This window comes from Haemaphysalis longicornis, unplaced genomic scaffold (assembly GCF_048455015.1).
Source record: "Haemaphysalis longicornis isolate Haplotype H1 unplaced genomic scaffold, Haemaphysalis longicornis Haplotype H1 scaffold_8, whole genome shotgun sequence".
Taxonomy (NCBI): domain Eukaryota; kingdom Metazoa; phylum Arthropoda; class Arachnida; order Ixodida; family Ixodidae; genus Haemaphysalis; species Haemaphysalis longicornis.
This window is the reverse complement of record NW_027526445.1, coordinates 12,486,598-12,504,153: the sequence shown is the minus strand read 5'-3', so window position 1 is coordinate 12,504,153 and position 17,556 is coordinate 12,486,598.

Sequence of the window (17,556 nt, the reverse complement as noted above, 5' to 3'; positions counted from 1 at the left end):
CTTCTGCTTTAGATTAGGGCAGCGTTTCTCGCAAACAAATGCGTCATTCCCAGCTTAATGTGCCACTCTAGCCACAATGCTGCATAAAGAATATTCAATGCCTTCAAAACAATAACATTGTACGATGGGGGAACTTGTATTATTATGATAATGACCAGAAAATCATGACAGATCGCAATCCTCGGGGACCCATACCATGCCGCACAAAACTAAACTATAACGGGCGCATTTACACCCTGCGTAGAGCGCAAATTAGCTGGGAGTAAAAAAATCTAGTAATACTTTGATTTTTGAAACAAATATCTTTTTAGTATTGATTGCCTAGCAGCGCGGAGACCTGAACACCCGGAAAGCAGCTCCTCCCACTTGCTCGTGTGTTCGAAGTAAACATCATGTGCGATACTTCTTCTCATCTTTGTTATTTTAAGTCCTATTGCATTCTTCGCAGCGCGAAAGAAAAGGCCAGGCAGTGAACAAAATATTTTGGCTTGAAAATACATCCGAATCGAAACAAAGCCTTTAAATAGGTAGCGCACGTGCAGTGACTGCACATTGCATGGAATGTAGCAAACGTCTATCGTGTTTATAGTTGTGTGAGCAATACGGGAAAGTTAGTCCGTAAAAGCAAGCGAACAGAAAAGACACGCATTTAGGCGGCAGTGACAGAATGAGGATGTCGTCCCTTAGACATGTCTGCAGCAGGGCAACGACACACGAGACTTGTGTACTTCGTTCGAGCAAGACGTGCTACAGCTGAGGCACTGTCGTTATTGTGCGTATAAAAATACGGAGATATTCAGTGAGAATAAAAACCCCCAATATTGACAGCTTTGATAGATTTTATGGTCCTATAACGAAGGTTTCTTACTTTTCTACTGTATTGAGATGCATAATATATATTTTCTGATTCAATGAATAATCACAGAGCTCGCGACGACCGATTTTGTAATAAACATGTTTAGGATTCCGCAAATTTTTTTCCGCAAGATTACAGTGCACTAGAAATTAACGGAAACTAAAGGGTGAGCTAAAATGAGTATAAGACAAGTAGTTTCAAAACATTTACTGTCCCAGAGTTTTGAACATGGTAGAGGTATTAGGTAAAGCTATTTATATACCGAAAATGGTTGGTAATGCAGCATTTACACACAGTGTTTATTTGCGCGAAATGAAGAAAGTGGTTATACATTCTTGAAATAAAGCTACACGAATATAAGTCTTAGGAGAGCATTACACAGTCTTCGAGAGGTGCCTTAGTTAAACAGGCACCAAATTTAAACCTGCTTAGCAATAAAAAAGCATGCCAACACCATACACAAAGGAACAGCGAATATCCACTTCCTAATACATAAAGTTATTCCAAGTAATGCTTCTTTACACAGTAATTTCGGAACAGTAATCAGCAAGCCACAAATAGCTAATCAACGACTGCCCTATCACAAAAGTATGCTCCACGCTTGCTGCAGTCAGTAAAACAAAAACAAATGTCAAATCCCACAGCAACCCTTAACGTAGTCCAAGCGCGTCCCCAGTCAACCGAAATGAATGCGCAAAAAACTCTAACACAAACTTTCAAACATCACAAACTAACTACCACTACAGCCACTTGCGCAGCTTGACGTCACCTGAAATAAAGCTATATCAGGCGTGAAAAAATTGAAGGATCGCTCTTCCAGACATATAAACACAGGGCATAACGTAATCACACACACATTCACTACTTTTGGCGTGGCTGGTGTCACGCTATATTGTGGGCAACTTTAAAATCATCCACTCGTATCTCGATGTCCAGTATTGCCTCTCTACTCTGGCGTCGGTGCCACCGATCTACCGCTAACAAAACATGCGTCGGCATTGATCCTATTTATTACAAGACTCTATCGCCCGCTATACAGCTGAACATTGTAACTGTGACGTCCGAGGCAACGATCGAATACAAGGTTCACGTACAGCATTCTGCATATTTACACTGTGCCCACGTGGCTCTTCGCCAGACGATGGCTTCCTAGCATCTGGGATTATAAATAAGTTCTCCCCACGGGAAGTGTTTTTTTTTTGTGTGTTTGCGGGAACCGTTTTGTTTTACAGATGCACATTGTTTGTTCGAACAGGTCTAGATTGCAGCTCAGACCCCTGGTGAAAATTTGTATCAGGCAGATTTCACGAAATTCAATCGCCTCTATCAGTGGCCACAGTGCACCCAGTGCCGAAGTGGCAAAAATGGCGTCTGTCACATTTTATGCCGGAGCGAACAGCGCTCATACAGCCCAGTACGATGAAACAAACGCTAAATACTTCCGCAAAAATCACTTGCACATTTAACACGACCACCGCGATGAATGAATAAAAGTATCCATTAAGGCGATCACGCCCAGCAGGAACCCGACACGCGGTATAATTAATGTTGTAGCGAGAATTTCTTACCTCATATTTACCAATTCTTCCAAGAATCCTCAAGGACAACATGGAGTAATTCAAGGTAGCACAATATCGACATAGAAGTCCTAAATGCTTGGCCTTCTGCCTAATCTACATATCTCAATGTCGCGGTATTCTGAGTTTGTCTTGTGATATAAACGAACACACACAACAGAAGTTGAATGTGACACGAAAACGGGCTATGTCGTTGACAAGGAGAACAGCCAGTTCGCATTTAGCATGGTGGGCCACATACGTGTCCCAAATAGAGAAGAACTTAACACAAGTTTGTTATCCTCTCTCAAGCAATCCCTTTCGCAACAGGATCAAACAACGGGCCCGCGAACTTTACCTAATGGCGTCAAATGACCAGCTACTCTAGCGGGACCATCTTCAGAGTTACACGGAAATCATTCATCGGTTAGCGAAAATGCCCAGCTTCACTGCAATCTCTCTGGTTTCGCAGGCAAAGATCGCTGTTCTGCAAAAAACGTGGCAGCCGTTCGAAAGCCATTGACGCATCCTAAATTACCCTCGTCGAACCTGTCGCCCCATCTGAACACATAGCACCCAACCTCATGCAATCCGCAAGAAGGCCGCGGAGAACATGGCGACACACATAAAGTTCACATTGAATTTCGTGAACAACAAAGTGCCTGATGTCATCTACCTCAAGGATATTATTCATATCGTCATACAGTTCAGTAAGCTGTTTCAAACTATTGAGCCCCATACAAAAAGAAACAAACAAGAAGAGTCTTTACATTGCAACACCCTACCTTCGAATATTCGCGACATCACACAATGAAATTTGGGGGGCTTTCTGCTAACACGACGGCTTTTGAACTGTTATATAGTTACAATGACACCTCTCACTCTTATTTTGCGAAACATGCAGCGTCTTGTAATATCTCCAAAAATCATAGCTTTGTGGTCACGACTATTCAAGCATACACACGCAGTCACACTGCACCACCACGATGTTCGGCTTTAGAGGTTATTATTGTCCTCATTTTATGTCACGTACTGCAGCAACCCTGGATAAGGCCAGTACAGGTCATCGCGAAGTTGTCATTGTAAGAGTAGTTTCACCTGTAGGCAAGGCAACTGTTCTTGTGTCTGTATACAGCACCTCTTGTAAATACCTATACCTGTGGAAGAGTATTTCGAAGCACCCAACACTTTTGCATCTGCTCCTGCACTCATTCTAGCGGCAGTCTCCTCGAACTCGAAGTTGGTTGAATTTAGCCCCGTATACCTACGGAGTAAACTTGGTGTTTGTATTCGCTTAGGACGTCTTTAAAAAAAAGTGACACAACCCCGGCCCTAACTCTCGCCACCACTATCACCATCCGAACACGGAAATGCCTTGACGGCACCGGGAGTAGTGATCACAATTCCACCTGTCTATATCGTAAAAGTAAAAAAATTCCTACCCGTAAGATAATGGTTCACGTAAAAAGGACTGAATTTAGATAATACATTTCCGCAAACTCTTGCTGTAACAGTGCTGATATAGTTGTATCCGATATCCCCGCCGCAACCGTGCGACTGAGTGCACGGGTGCAGCAGAGGTCAGGCTACCTCTCCGCACATATTTCGTCTCTTGAAAACCGAGAGAGCCTTGCTCATCATAATCGTACGGGTTGCAAGCAAAGCTATCATAAAATCTAGTTCAAAAATCATTATAAAAGCTTTCAACAATAGCAGGTCAACCTTCATTCGCCCAATCTTGGTTATCCACGCAGCCATGTATTGGGCGTCTTTTGTCTATGGCAAGTTTTTTAGTGTCAGCATGGACTCGCCAGGAAAAACCTGTCTATCACCGATGACAAGTGCTAACATAAGATAACTCCCAAATAAAAGATTATCTTATTCACGTCTTCTTTCCTCGTGCTTTGAAGGGTCCATCGGCTCTCTATGATGTTCCGGGTATTGATGTTATACATCCCTTTCCAGAGCTAAATGCTCACTTCAGTACAGGAAGGCTTTCAACAGCCATCTCAGAGGGCCACTCAAAATCCGTACCGAAGCTTGATCATATAAAATCGAAGGATTAGCGCTATATTCTCCGCATGCCCTGGCCATTCTACTTCACCATGTGAACGCTATTTGGACTTTAGAAGCAGTACTTGAACATCTTGAAGTTACTAGAATTTATCCAATAACTAAGAAAGGTGAGGACCAACATACTCTCCAGTACTTTCTACCTGTAGCATTATATCGGGTCCTATGTAGTCAAATTGAGAGGATAATAAACAATAGGTTAATGCTCCACCTTGAGGCTTCAGGGTAGTTCCACCCCACTCTCACCGATTTTCGACCCAATCTGAGTACTCATGACTACCTGTGGCTCCTACGTATGTTAGTTAATCAGGCATACTTCACGAAAAATCTAGTGCGTTCACCCGTCGAAAATGTTCAAAATTGTGTGTAAAATTTTATTCAACAACGAACCGTCCGCCTTATCCTTTGAATACAAAAGCCAACCACTCTCCTTTTAGATCGTGGTGTTCCACAAGTCTTTACTTCATCTTAAATTTCTCTAAACCTAGCCATGAAGCGGGTGACACGGAAACTCGCAGACACGGCTGCTCAATTTTCTTTTATTTATTAATTTATTTATTTACAAATACTGCTTTCCCATGCCTGGGACATTGCAGGAGCGGGTACAGAAAAAATTCAACAATAATAGAGAAGCAAAGAATAGTGCGCACAAATTTTGTGGCTAACACATAAAGTTCTTCCCGAACTCTACCGTGTTCAGTCTACGCAAAGCAACATCAAGCTTGTTCTATGCGGGCGACAAATTGGTCAGGACCTAATGTAAGGAGTATCCTTCTAAAGTTCATATGCAAATTCAACCCTAGACTGCTACGTTCCGCATTGACTGCTCGCTTCCACAGTTCGAATTAAGGCTATCACCAACTAGACAAAACTACTCGGGATTGTCAGAGAATGGCACAAATTCAGTCCAAGTCATTTCAATCCAGATCAGGTACACCATCCATCTCCTCAGCTGCAGTTTAACAGTTTATGTAGTCCCCGTAAATATACTCGTAACGGGACACCAACTTGGCGCAAAATGTGCATGTCATCTTACACCCACCCATGAGATTTGGTTGTGCCATCCACCGGCCTGTACAACGCTTGGTCATTTATTACGCACGGGCGATTACCTTACGAATTTCCAGTATACGATATTCGTGAAGCTCAGTTAGCGGGTCTGTATATATTAAATCCGCACCTCCTCTGTAGATTCACCTGTATTTCTCAATTGACCGCGGCACAGCTTTTTTACCAAGCTGTAATTCTTGCCTTCCTAGACAAAGATACGTCTTCTGGAACATCTCGAGCAGTACCCTAAAGCAAGGCTTTAGGCTCATAGGACTAAAAGGGCCGTACATTCCAACGCACTTATTAGCCTTATCCGTTACACTTTGGGAAAACCCGTTACTGGCATCCCTCGGCGTCGCCTGATACCTCGGCTGCGGGCTACAGCACGTAGGTTATACGAGTGTAATACACACTACGACAATATTGCGAATGAAGTCGGCATCTTCACGGAAAACAACATGCGCGGCACTGGAGCAATAATCGCATTGACATCTCAAGACGCCTCCTTGCTTCACGGTTCCCTGCAAATCGCCAATAAATATAATACAGCTAAAAAAACACTCTTCCGTATCCTTCGCCCTTTCCACTCCATCCGCGACAATTGAGTCTCTCCCAGCCAAAACAGGTCGTATAATTGCGCACTCATGTCAGTTTTAGAGAATTTAACAACCGATTTTCACCTAACTACGTATACGGCCACAAATATACATTATGGCATGCGAGACTTTTTACTAGAACGAATCGTCATCCACTTGGTCAAGTTTGTGGGGCACATGGCAGGGGCACATGGAAACCACGCGGCTCACACCGCCACACGGGAGAGACTTGAGACATCTCCGATGGTTTCAAGTCCACCATTGAAGCACAAACCGCCACAAGAGTGGCAGCTTTACGTGAGAAAATATCAGACAGACATACGCCAGAGGGTGCAAAGTAGCACCACAGTGAGTGCACAAGACCCGCTCAGAAGCAAACACACTCAAGGGAAGTGATATTTAGTACGATCAAGCACAGGCGGCTCTAATGCCTCATGTATTGCGCTAATGGACACAGGGAGCCAGCCCTCGCATCCAAGACTGCCCGAATTGCGATGGAAAGTGAATTCCTAACACATCATTTCAGGCGGCACTGTAACTTTTCGCTGCTAAGCCATATTGTTGTTGAATAGAAGTTTTAGAGATCACAAGGACGCGGAGATGGGATTATAGGTCAACTGCACTTAATTTTTTATGTGTCCAAATAAGTTCTCTATGATCTTAAAACAACCATGGCGAAATCCTTAGCTTCATAATCACAGAGAGCGCTAGACACCGCCGTTCAAAGTAGCTCCGAAAAGACGACGTTGGCACCTGGCGGAGAGTCGCCGAAACAAATTCCGATCGGCCTGTGACGGAGGTTGGGGAACCTTTCCCGTGAAGCTCGCGCTTGTCCGGTGACTTGCAGGGTGCTCTGCCGGGCGCAGGCTTCCACCGTGGCATCTTCTTCCTATATCGTGCCACCTGACATTCACGTTAGTAGAACGAAATATGGTACCCAGGAGTGCGATTCTGCAGCACTTACTCTTCCTGAAGGACAGGTAGAGGTGCGCATAATTCTTGAGCGACGCGTGCAAAGCGGATTCTGCTGTATCTTGTGCCCCGAAGAGACCAAACATTAGCGTTAATAAAATAACAAATTTTCATAGCAGTATTTACACAGCAGAAGCGTATGTCATCTTACTTGTTTCAAAAACCATCATGAAACACAAAATTTCAAAATCCATCGTGTACAAAATTTTTTAAGCGTTGTGAGGCACTGTAATTAGGAAGGTGGTTTAAAAATTATGCCCTAAATGTTCTTTTAAATGTTATAATGACTGTATATGCCTTGCTTTTTTAAATAACTATACCCTGGGTACCTGGGCACTGTGGAATCCCTGGCAATGAGAGGCTGATGAAAAGACTGGTGCTCCTGCTCTCAAGACCACAGTTGACATAACCAAGGTACCTTAAATCGACATAAACACTCACATTACACGACAGCTTCGTAACACATGGCAACTACCCTGCAGTGAACAACTAGACAACAAACTGCACGTATTAAAACCACAATTAAGACGCTACACACCTGAATCACATAACCTATTCACTGAAGTCACCCTGGGTAGGCTGCGGATAGGCCACCTACGTAACGCACTCCCAGCTGCTCAATGGATCTTCTCAACACATTTGTAGCTGGTGTGGAAAGGGTGATTATGATGGTCGCATCTTAGTGGCGCAAGGCCAACTAGGACAGAGAGCCCGAAAACAGATGGTTAGTTACCATAGATTAAAGGTAATTACTTGAATTGAATAGTAACACAGGTAAGAATGAAAAAGAGAATAAAGATGGCTGGTGTGGAGGGCCAGGTTGTGATTATGCACGATACGATATGATTCAGAAATTTAACTTTAGATAAATACTTAAAAACACGTTTGATAGAAAACATTGGTTTATTACCTAAGTGCGATGGGTGGAGTGGGATTAGTCACCTGTAGATTTCCGGAAAGTGTTGGCATCATGCGGCGTGAGTGTGCCTTGCATGTGATTAGTATGTGAACTACGGATAGGCCCTCTCCATACCTGCCACACAGCGGTCTTGAGGACAAAGTGAGCAAGCGTGAATGTGTTACATAAGTCTAGCCTATCCGTAGCATGACTAAGGCTGCTTCCGTGTGTCTGTCTTGTCTGTACGTTGTGTATCTACACAAGTGCGGCTTTATAGTGTAGAGTTTGTTCTTTGTTTGTGTGTCCCATGTTTCCTGTCAAGATTTGCTCTACGTACCAGTGGCTTCAGGCTGAGGTATGCACACGGTACATCTATGCTACTGCGGAGGGCAGCCATGGTGGCACTCTGGTCAGCAATGTCGTTCCCCAGAATGCCACTGTGACCGGGAACCCAGCAAACAATTATTTTTAGTTTTACTGATCAACAAAGGCTGGAGCTTTATTACATGCTTGAGGAGAATGTTTTTTGTAGGTATGAGGCAATATAAGGCGGTTACCACACTTAGTGTGTCTGTGAAGTATAAAGATTGTTATGTTTGTGTTAAACTGCTAATAAGATACCATATGCTTCTGCCATTAAAATGCTGCTATTTCTGTGTAATGTCTTCGAACTGGAAAGTTGCCGTGTGCAGCACATGCGATGGCTGAAAAAGATTTCGAAGCACCGGTGTAGAAGGCGGTGTGCGGGTATTTTTGTTGCAACTGAAGAAAGTGCTGTAGTATAAGTTATCTGGGCGCATGTCGTTTGTCGGTATGTTCAAAAGAAATATCACACGAAATTGCTGACCTCTCCCGAGGCGAAATGATGTCAGCAATAGAAGAGTTTGTGCTCTCTTCCAACGAAATCCCTAGTTCTTCAGCGAGGGCTCAAACTCGGGTAGAGAAAGGGGCGGGTATCGATGGCCATGCTGCGAACAACGCATGTGATGAGATGTTGTTTACTATCAAAATACATGGGTGATTTTATAGAGCTCACCCTAATAGCATACAGAAATGAAGTGTAAGAACACTGGTGTTCAGGGCTCCACCTATCACACTCTGCATACAGGGTTTCAATGGGACTCGTTCGGAATGCTCCAGATGCAAGACGCGTACCCAAGTTCAGCACTGGCACCAATATTTTCAGAGCAGTTTTCTAAGCGACCCATAGACGACACTCCTGTAGTCCAACCGTGAGCCAATAAGTCTCGTAAAACAATGGCGGTGTATTTGTTCGTCCGCTCCGCAGGAGCAATGCGAGATGACCTTCAGGGTATTTATGGTTTTGGAGCATTTATGTTTCATGTGTTTTGTATAGGGAAAAAATGTCAGTTTTTCATCAGATACCACGCCGAAAAATCTGTGTTTCTTTTTGTGAGGGATTGAGACACCTTTAAGCTTGGTATCAAGATCAGCATAGATTCCGCACCTTCTTGAAAATACAACACAAGTACACATGTCTGGATAAGGCTTAAACCCATTCCCGTCTGCTCACTCAGCGAGTTTGTTGACACCAAGATGAAATTGCCTCTCGCAAACGAAAAAATTACAGGATTTTAAGGAGATTTGAACGTCGTCTATGTATAGACAGTACGAAATGGTGAGTGGCAATCCTTACCAAAGACAGGTAATTTTTATAATAAATAGCGTGCAGCTCAAAACACCCGCTTGAGGCACCCCGCTTTCCTGGACGTGAGCTCAGCAATGCGTATTGCCCACTCTCACACGAAAAGATCTTCCTGACATGTAGCTTGCAAGCGTATTTCACTTGTTGCCAGACAAACCTAAAGACTTAAGGTCGCTAAGAATTCCATAGCGCTATGCAGTATCATACGTATTTTCAATATCGAAAAATACCGTCATACATTACTGTTTATAAATAAATGCATATGTAGGATTCTAAGGCAACGAGTTGATCATTTGTAGATCGCCCCGCCCTGACGCCTGCCTGGCAGCTCTCGAGAAGTCCGTTGTACTCAAGGAAGTACTCGAGCCTCCGGTTAATCATCTTCTCGAAACGCTTGCACAGACAGCTTGTCAGGGCAATGGTTCGAGAGCAAGCAGGAGAGAAAGGGTTCTTCCCCTCTTTCAGGAAAGCTTAAATTATAGCCTCCCACAAAGAGTTTGAAATATGCCTCGAAAGCCAAATTTTGTTTTAAAGGTCGATGAGTGTTAGAAGAGTGTCTGAGTAGTATGTGCTGTATCATTGTATATGTCATGTCTGCGCCTGGAGCTGATTGTTTACAAGTGCTCATAGCGGCCCTCAGCTCATGCAATGAAAACTAGGAGTTATAAGAGGAGGTTGACTTGTCTTTATGAATAAAGACTTCTTTTCGGCCGATCGTTTCTGTTTTATGAAAGTGTCAGTGTAGTGTGCTGAACTGGACACGTGGTCTAAGTGTTGTACGAGCGTGTTACCGTGGTCTTCCAGTTTGTCCTCTGTTGTACAAATCAGGGCAGGGTGTGTGTGTGTTGTCCTTTGAGTTTGCGTATTCCTGTCCAGAATTTGTGAGTGTCAGTGTATGAGTTTATGTACAATATGAATAAACGCCAACTCTGTCGTTTCGCCTCACGGCGCACGCGTTTCGCAAGTGATTTTGCCCGTTTGAAAGATACATGGTTGTTGAGCATGGGGTACTGGCGAAGGACACCCCACGTCTGCGTATGGGCCGCTCGTGCTCGCTTTTGCAGTCCTCGTTAAACGAGGGCCTGGTTGGGTGGCACGGGGAACCGGAGGCCTGGAGAAAGGACTTCCTGGCCACATAGAGGATGTGGGCCGTGAGGAGTCGGGCGGCTTCGTCTACATGTAAGTGTGGTATGCCTGTGTGCTGTAGTTTAGGTGTATCTGTGAGTGTACTCCAGTGTGCTCTTGATTCATTAGGCCTGTTATGGGAAGATGGACTGCATGGGCATTTACTTATATATGTTTGGAAAGTGGGGAAGTGGTCACTACCATATCGGGTCCGTGCCCACGCCCCACTCAAGACAAGGAAAGATAATAGCGGAACCAATAGCCAAGTCAAGATATGAGTATGTGCTGCGTCCTATGTTATGGTATGTTGGCTGTTTATTGTTGAAAAGACATCCTCCAGATGTTGTTGAAAACGTCTTCTTCAAGCGACCTCGGGCATCCGTGGGACGAGAGCCCCAAAGACGATTGTGAGCCTATGAGAATATATGGTTCGGCAGCTGGTAAACCAGCGCCTCCAAGTCAGAACCCAAAACTGCAAGAACAGGGGAGTTGTATATGGAGCATTGTGTTATCAACCTATTAAATATTATTGTGCGTATTGATACAGACTCAAGGACAGTGTGCAAAGTAACAGGATGGCATGCCAAGGATTTCCGTGTGATTATGGACACACCGCCAGAAGAGTGTGTGCAGCCATGCCTGTTCTTTTTTAATACGATGTAATCATTTAAGAAATTTCTGTGATTTCAATTCAAATGTATTTGATGAACACACATTACACTTGGCTGATTAGCATGCAGTCTTTGGTATACATCGTCAAGATTTTTAGGCAGGCCTTTGCAGTTCCACTAGATGAATATTTTTGGTTCCTAGTATTTACACGTAGGAATACCTGCAGTGTGTTTGTTCATGTGTCGTCTTTTGGGGCTGTTACTGTGGGATTGGGGTTTTCTGGCTTTTCTTTATGCTTGGACGTCGGAGGCCGCAACTTGCGCGGCGTTTCAGGCAGGAACGGCCTGGAATCCATCTTCCCGTCAGATGCTAGAGGGCTGCCCCATGGTCCTGGCCCCCTAGCCTTGGACCCCCTTTGGGCACCCTTCGTTTGAGCCGCCACCGCCGGTGGCGTCGGGGACGCCAGAGCTGGCACGGGCGGTGCGGTGGCGGTGGGAGCCGATGCGGGGCCCACGGTGTCCATCGCCTATGCACCCTCTAATACACAGAAGGACGGGGAGACAGTGGCGGGAGTGGGATCGGTCCCGGCAGAGACGGTTGGCACCACGACCGCTGCTGCCTCAGCAACCGGCGTCGTGACGGGTTGGGCTGCCTTAGGCCACTCAGTGGGGGGCGGGGACGGACCAAGTCAGACTCGCTGAACTAGGTCCCCGTGGAATCCAGACGCCGCTCTGTGACCTTAATATTTATGATCTTTTTTAGGGCGAAGCTCCTAAAGCCGTGGGTTTGTCCATTCCTTGTGTCTCGTGGTACGTGACCGCCTAGTTCGATGACTCACTCGCGGGGGGCGCTACGTGACCGCCTAGTTCGATGACTCACTCGCAGGTGGCGCTACGTGACTGTCTAGTTCGATGACTCACTCGCAGGTGGCGCTGATGTGAGTGACGTCATGATGACGTAACTCGCACGTGACTGACACTATAAAAGGCAATCGCTGTTGACGCGCTTCCTCTTTCGCAACGAGTCACCGGATGGAGGAGGTGGTTGTTGAAGGGGCTGCGGAGCGGAGGGCGCGCAGGGCGGCGGCAGCGCGCGCTCGCCGACAGGATCCCGCCGTGCGCGAAAGAGAGGCCGAAGCATCTCGTCTAGAAAGTCACGCTTAAACCGCGCGTCGGCAGCTTCGGGCTGAGCTCGCTTGATGCGTTTTGCAGCCGCCTCGCGAGCTCTCACAGCATCGGCGCTTCCCTGCCGATACGAGCGCTTGCTTGCAGCCTCACGAACCCTACAACAACAACAACAACAAACGAACAAGAACAAAATAAAAGAACAAAATAAAAGTTGTTTTGTACAATGTACGCACACAGTCTTACGTCTTTCTTAATGATGTAATGGGCGAACTTTCACGGGAGAGTTACGGTTACCGATGACCTCCCCCTCGGGAGCTTCGCCCCACTTAGCATCATTCATTCCGTGAATACGGCGTGATTTCTTTTAGTTGAAATTTTTCGCATTTGCGGGAGTACGCTGCATGCGGTGCCAGGCAGTTCGTACAAGTGAGGGTGCCGGATGGGCAGTTGTCGCTCGGATGATTATGGGCCCTGCATTTTGCACAAGTCGCTCGGCCATGGCAAGAGTTTGTACCGTGCCCGAACCACTGGCACCTAAACAGCGCCCCGTGTTCGGTATGTAGGGACGTATTGAGCACGGGGTAAAACCTGCATTTATCTATTGTGGAAGTACTGCGCCCTCAAAGGTCAAGGTGATATGCTTGCTGGGTATCTCAATGTCGTCTCTGCGATCGTGATGCGTCTCACGGCATTGACGCCCTGATCCTTCAAGCCCGCAAAGAGATCCGCATATGTTTCCTACAAAAGATCTGTCTCGGATATCACACCCAACGAGCTCTTGAGGCTCCGATGGGGTGTGACCCTGATGTCTAGATCAGGCAGTGTAGTCTGAGCTAGAAGCTTTGCGCACTGCTGCTTGACATTTACCTCGATACGGTGTTCACCAGACCTTTTTTTTTGTCCTTATACGATTTTCCTATTATGGCTTCAAGATATTTTGCGATCAAAAAGACTGAGATGTAAGAGAGTGGGATGGACTGAGGGACTCCATGACAATAAATCGAGAGTATTGAACAGGTTCAGGAAATGTTAAGGATGGCAAATGGGGAAAGATACTTCTGCGCGGCACCTTTGCAGGGACCGATCATTATATGTGTGGGGGGGGGGTTAGAAAATATAATGGAGCATAGTGTAGAAGCAGGGAGACGGGGTAATGACTTCGTCAGCCTTACCCTGATAGCTGAAGATGTCGCAGAGTCCCTGCCTGGTAAACCGAGAGGGAGCCTATTTGCAAGAGCTTGACCTGTACTCTGACAGCCACCGCTTGTTGTTTCTGCCCTTCACCTGAAAACTCCTAGCCACGGTATATTTCAGCTGGAGTACGGGGTTTGAGGTCCGCGGTGTCGCCAATACCGTCACCAAGATTACTCAAGGTGCTCCATACGGGGAGGTGTGAAAAGGACCCATCCGTGGTATTGTATTTTGTATAGTGTCAGGTTTATTTCTACCCACTTTTTAGTATTGACAGTGTCATCAAGCATTAAATAACTTCTCGCGAGCTCTTTTTCCTTAGTCGGCCTTGCGCCATAAAAACCCGACCATCATCACCATCAAGACATTATCATGAGGTTATATATCAATTTATCTTGTTCAATTTATGTAACTGTAATCTGTTATAACTCTCCTTATAACCTTAATTGTCAACATATATCAGTTATGACCATCAACCCATGAACATTGCGTAGTGGTTTGTTCACAACCTGCATGGAAGCAATATTAAAAACAGGTGACTATAACAACTGGCGAAGAGAGATTACCGAATTTATAGCGTCACAATAACATTGTCACAAATTATTTGAACAGTTTGCAAACTCCTCGTCATGACTTTTTCAATCGAGATTTGTAAACAGTTATAGCAAAGATACTCCAAATACCTTGGCGCTAAATATAGTTCGCGTACCCTCACTACGTAGCCCTCAATGACACCCATTGTACATCTGTTTAGAGGCCTAGTGTGCTTAGTCAGTAAATAATTGATTTGCGACAGTTTGCATCCTTGAGGATACTACTTTATGAATAAACTCTGACTCCGGTTTTGTTAATACCACGTCTAAAAGAGCAAATAAGAAAATGGTGTTTATTATTTAAAACATCCCATATTTCGGTCATGATGGCTTCAACAACAGATTACCTAAATGTCTTTTTGAAGTATTTGCCACCGATTGAAAAAACTCGCTTTGTTATATTTATGGCGAACCACAAATAACGATGACTCGCGAATATTAGGTATAGTGGCAATATTTAATTGTGGTCGTGGCCATTGGCTGCATTACTGGCGAACCTTTCATTTGAGTACTCCCATCTGAAAACTTTTAAAACTATTCCCAAATTTACCTACTCAGAGGAACAAATTATCATCCTCGAATTTCAATACGTTCTCCCCAAGTGCTCTATAGGCCAAATACATGAGTCAGTTTGCATATCGTATATATTGATAACTAATTCGTGCGACATACAGCTTGCAGGTTTGCGGCACGAATTAGGCATTCATTGATGACGGCATAAAATGTGAGGGCTTATTCTCCGAATATTCAAAGTTGTTTGACCGGATTCCTTACCAGCCGATTCCACGAAAACTGAGGCAGATGAATATTCATCAGGTTGTCTGGCATGTGTACATGCCTTGGCTGCCAATAGAGGAAAATGTACGCCTGTCACTTCGTTTACCTCTTGTAGTATAGGGTCAGTATATTATTATATTATTAAAATATTATTCTTATATTCTTGTACTTCTTCAAGACCTTCGTTTACGGCGCTCACGGTATGCCTATTCATCATACGTTATATTTACTCATGTTTATTTCAGTCCCACGGCAGTGCTTTCTGCTCGCAGGTCGTTAAGCATTTTTCGCAGGTCTAACAATGCATCACTCGGCAATATTTTGTCACCTGAAAACATCAAACGACTCGACTATTATCGGTTTCTCTTTATTCCTGTTTTCACAGTAAAGTTTTCTAAATACGCCTCCAGACGTGCAGCGAACACTTTTTGGGGAAACTGTGTGTCCCTGCCTTACTTCCTTTTGGGATGGGCAATTTCTCGCTTTTCTCATGAAGTGTATTCCCACTCGTTCATCTCTTATATGGGTCGTCTGGACGTCTGATGTGGGTCTCCTCTTTTTTTTATTTTTAACACGGCTTTGTTTTGTGCTGAGTAAAATGTTTTCTTATAGTCTATAAATGAAATGTAAAATGGTTAGTGTATGGTTAGGGTTTTCTCTTACTTGATATACAACATGGAGGTCATATATGGTTGAGTGCCGCGTACTAAATCATACCTACTCTCGGTGTTGTTGGGAATCTAGGCTGTCACCAATGCGGGTAAAAAACTTACAGCTTGTAAGCCACTGACAGTAGGCTAATGGCTCTGTATTTTTAAATACTCGAGCAGAGTCTAAGGATCCGGACTACCACTGCACTATTAATACAGGAACTCTACCATTTTTTAGTGAAATACACGTGGCTTTCGTTCAAAGCATGCGGACTTTCACTATCTTGGAACACTTACCGCTATCCTTGAATGGTCATATTTGAATCGCGTGGAGGTGAGAAATTTCGTATAGCGGGCTACCAAATGCTGCAATCGCGGCGATTTACAAACCCAGAAGGCTATTTCGGGCCATTCGCGACTACATGCTATTCGTTTAAACTGATTCACACCACACGGTACTCACGAGTATTTTTGTGGCACTACTGCTATCGGCCGTATACCTCTCACATTTATATCCGCCTACCTCGAGCCAGGCGCTCCTTTCGACACTTCATCGCTACACAATCTTATTAGGACTACTTCCTCGACCCACATAATTTGTGGGGATTTCAAAGCACATCATGTACAATAGGGGAGCACGCACACAAACGCAAGAGGGAGTAAACTGGATGATCTGTTAAATAAGCCCAGTGTTGAGCCTTGGAATGACGCCAGCATAACTTACCTCAAGTCCCCGTACATCCCCAACTGCATTGACCTCTCATTCTTCTCATCTACGTTTGCTGGGTGATATACATGGATCCCCAAATTTTGATACGCGCCCTGGACGCTTCGCAATCGACGCGCCTTGCGAAAGTGAACTGCACGAACTAGGGGCTAATTCACTATCTCTAGGACAAGATGTGTAATACCTCAGACTGGTGACGATGAACTCACAGACGCGACTGCACCTTCTTTGCAGGAAACGACACGCAGCCTAAGCAAGCGCCACGATATACCAATAAGCGATCCCGAGTATCACAGGCTTTCACGATACGATTACGAGGGGAGTGAAAGGCACTACGAACCAGAAGTATGGATGAATTGCGAGCTTACCGACGAGCACAAAGACATGTCACGCACCGCCTAAACAAGCTACGTCAGCAACGTTGGAGGAGCTTCTGTGCTACGTTGAATATCAGGCAACCTCTGACGCGCACTAGGCGTGTGTTATTGGAATTCGGAAACGAAGTCATTAGCTGCATCTCTTCACGGTCCTCTTTCTGCACGAGCGCACACCCCTGAAAGAAGTCTCCAACGAATATTGCAGACTTCTGTCAACGCCATCTGCACCTTCACCCCGACTTGTGGAATTGTCGTCCACTACAAACTCGGTAGTATCGGAACCAGACCTTGACATTCCTTTTTCGCTTTCCTCGGCAACCTTCGATGGGAACAAGCGCTCAACACGAGGCCATTAGAGACCATAACTCATTTGTCACGGCCTTCTTATCTGCTTCTTTTAGAATTTTATATTCCAATATGGCACAGAGAGAAAGTGCCTTTGGAGCGGGAGCTTGGAAAAATATTACCACATTTAAAACCCGTGGAAGCGGCAACAAGCTACGCATCTTTTACGCCTGTCGCTTTGGTCAGTTGTGTTTGAAATTTAGTGGGAAAAGGATACATTCACGGATGATCTGTTTTCTGGAGAGCTAGCAAATTTTCCCCAAGAGAGGAATAGCTTCCGTCAAACCAGATCTTCGATATATAACGTCATCGCTCTAGTGTCTTCAATCGAAGAGTCACTCTATTCCGGCTGCACGCAAACCGCC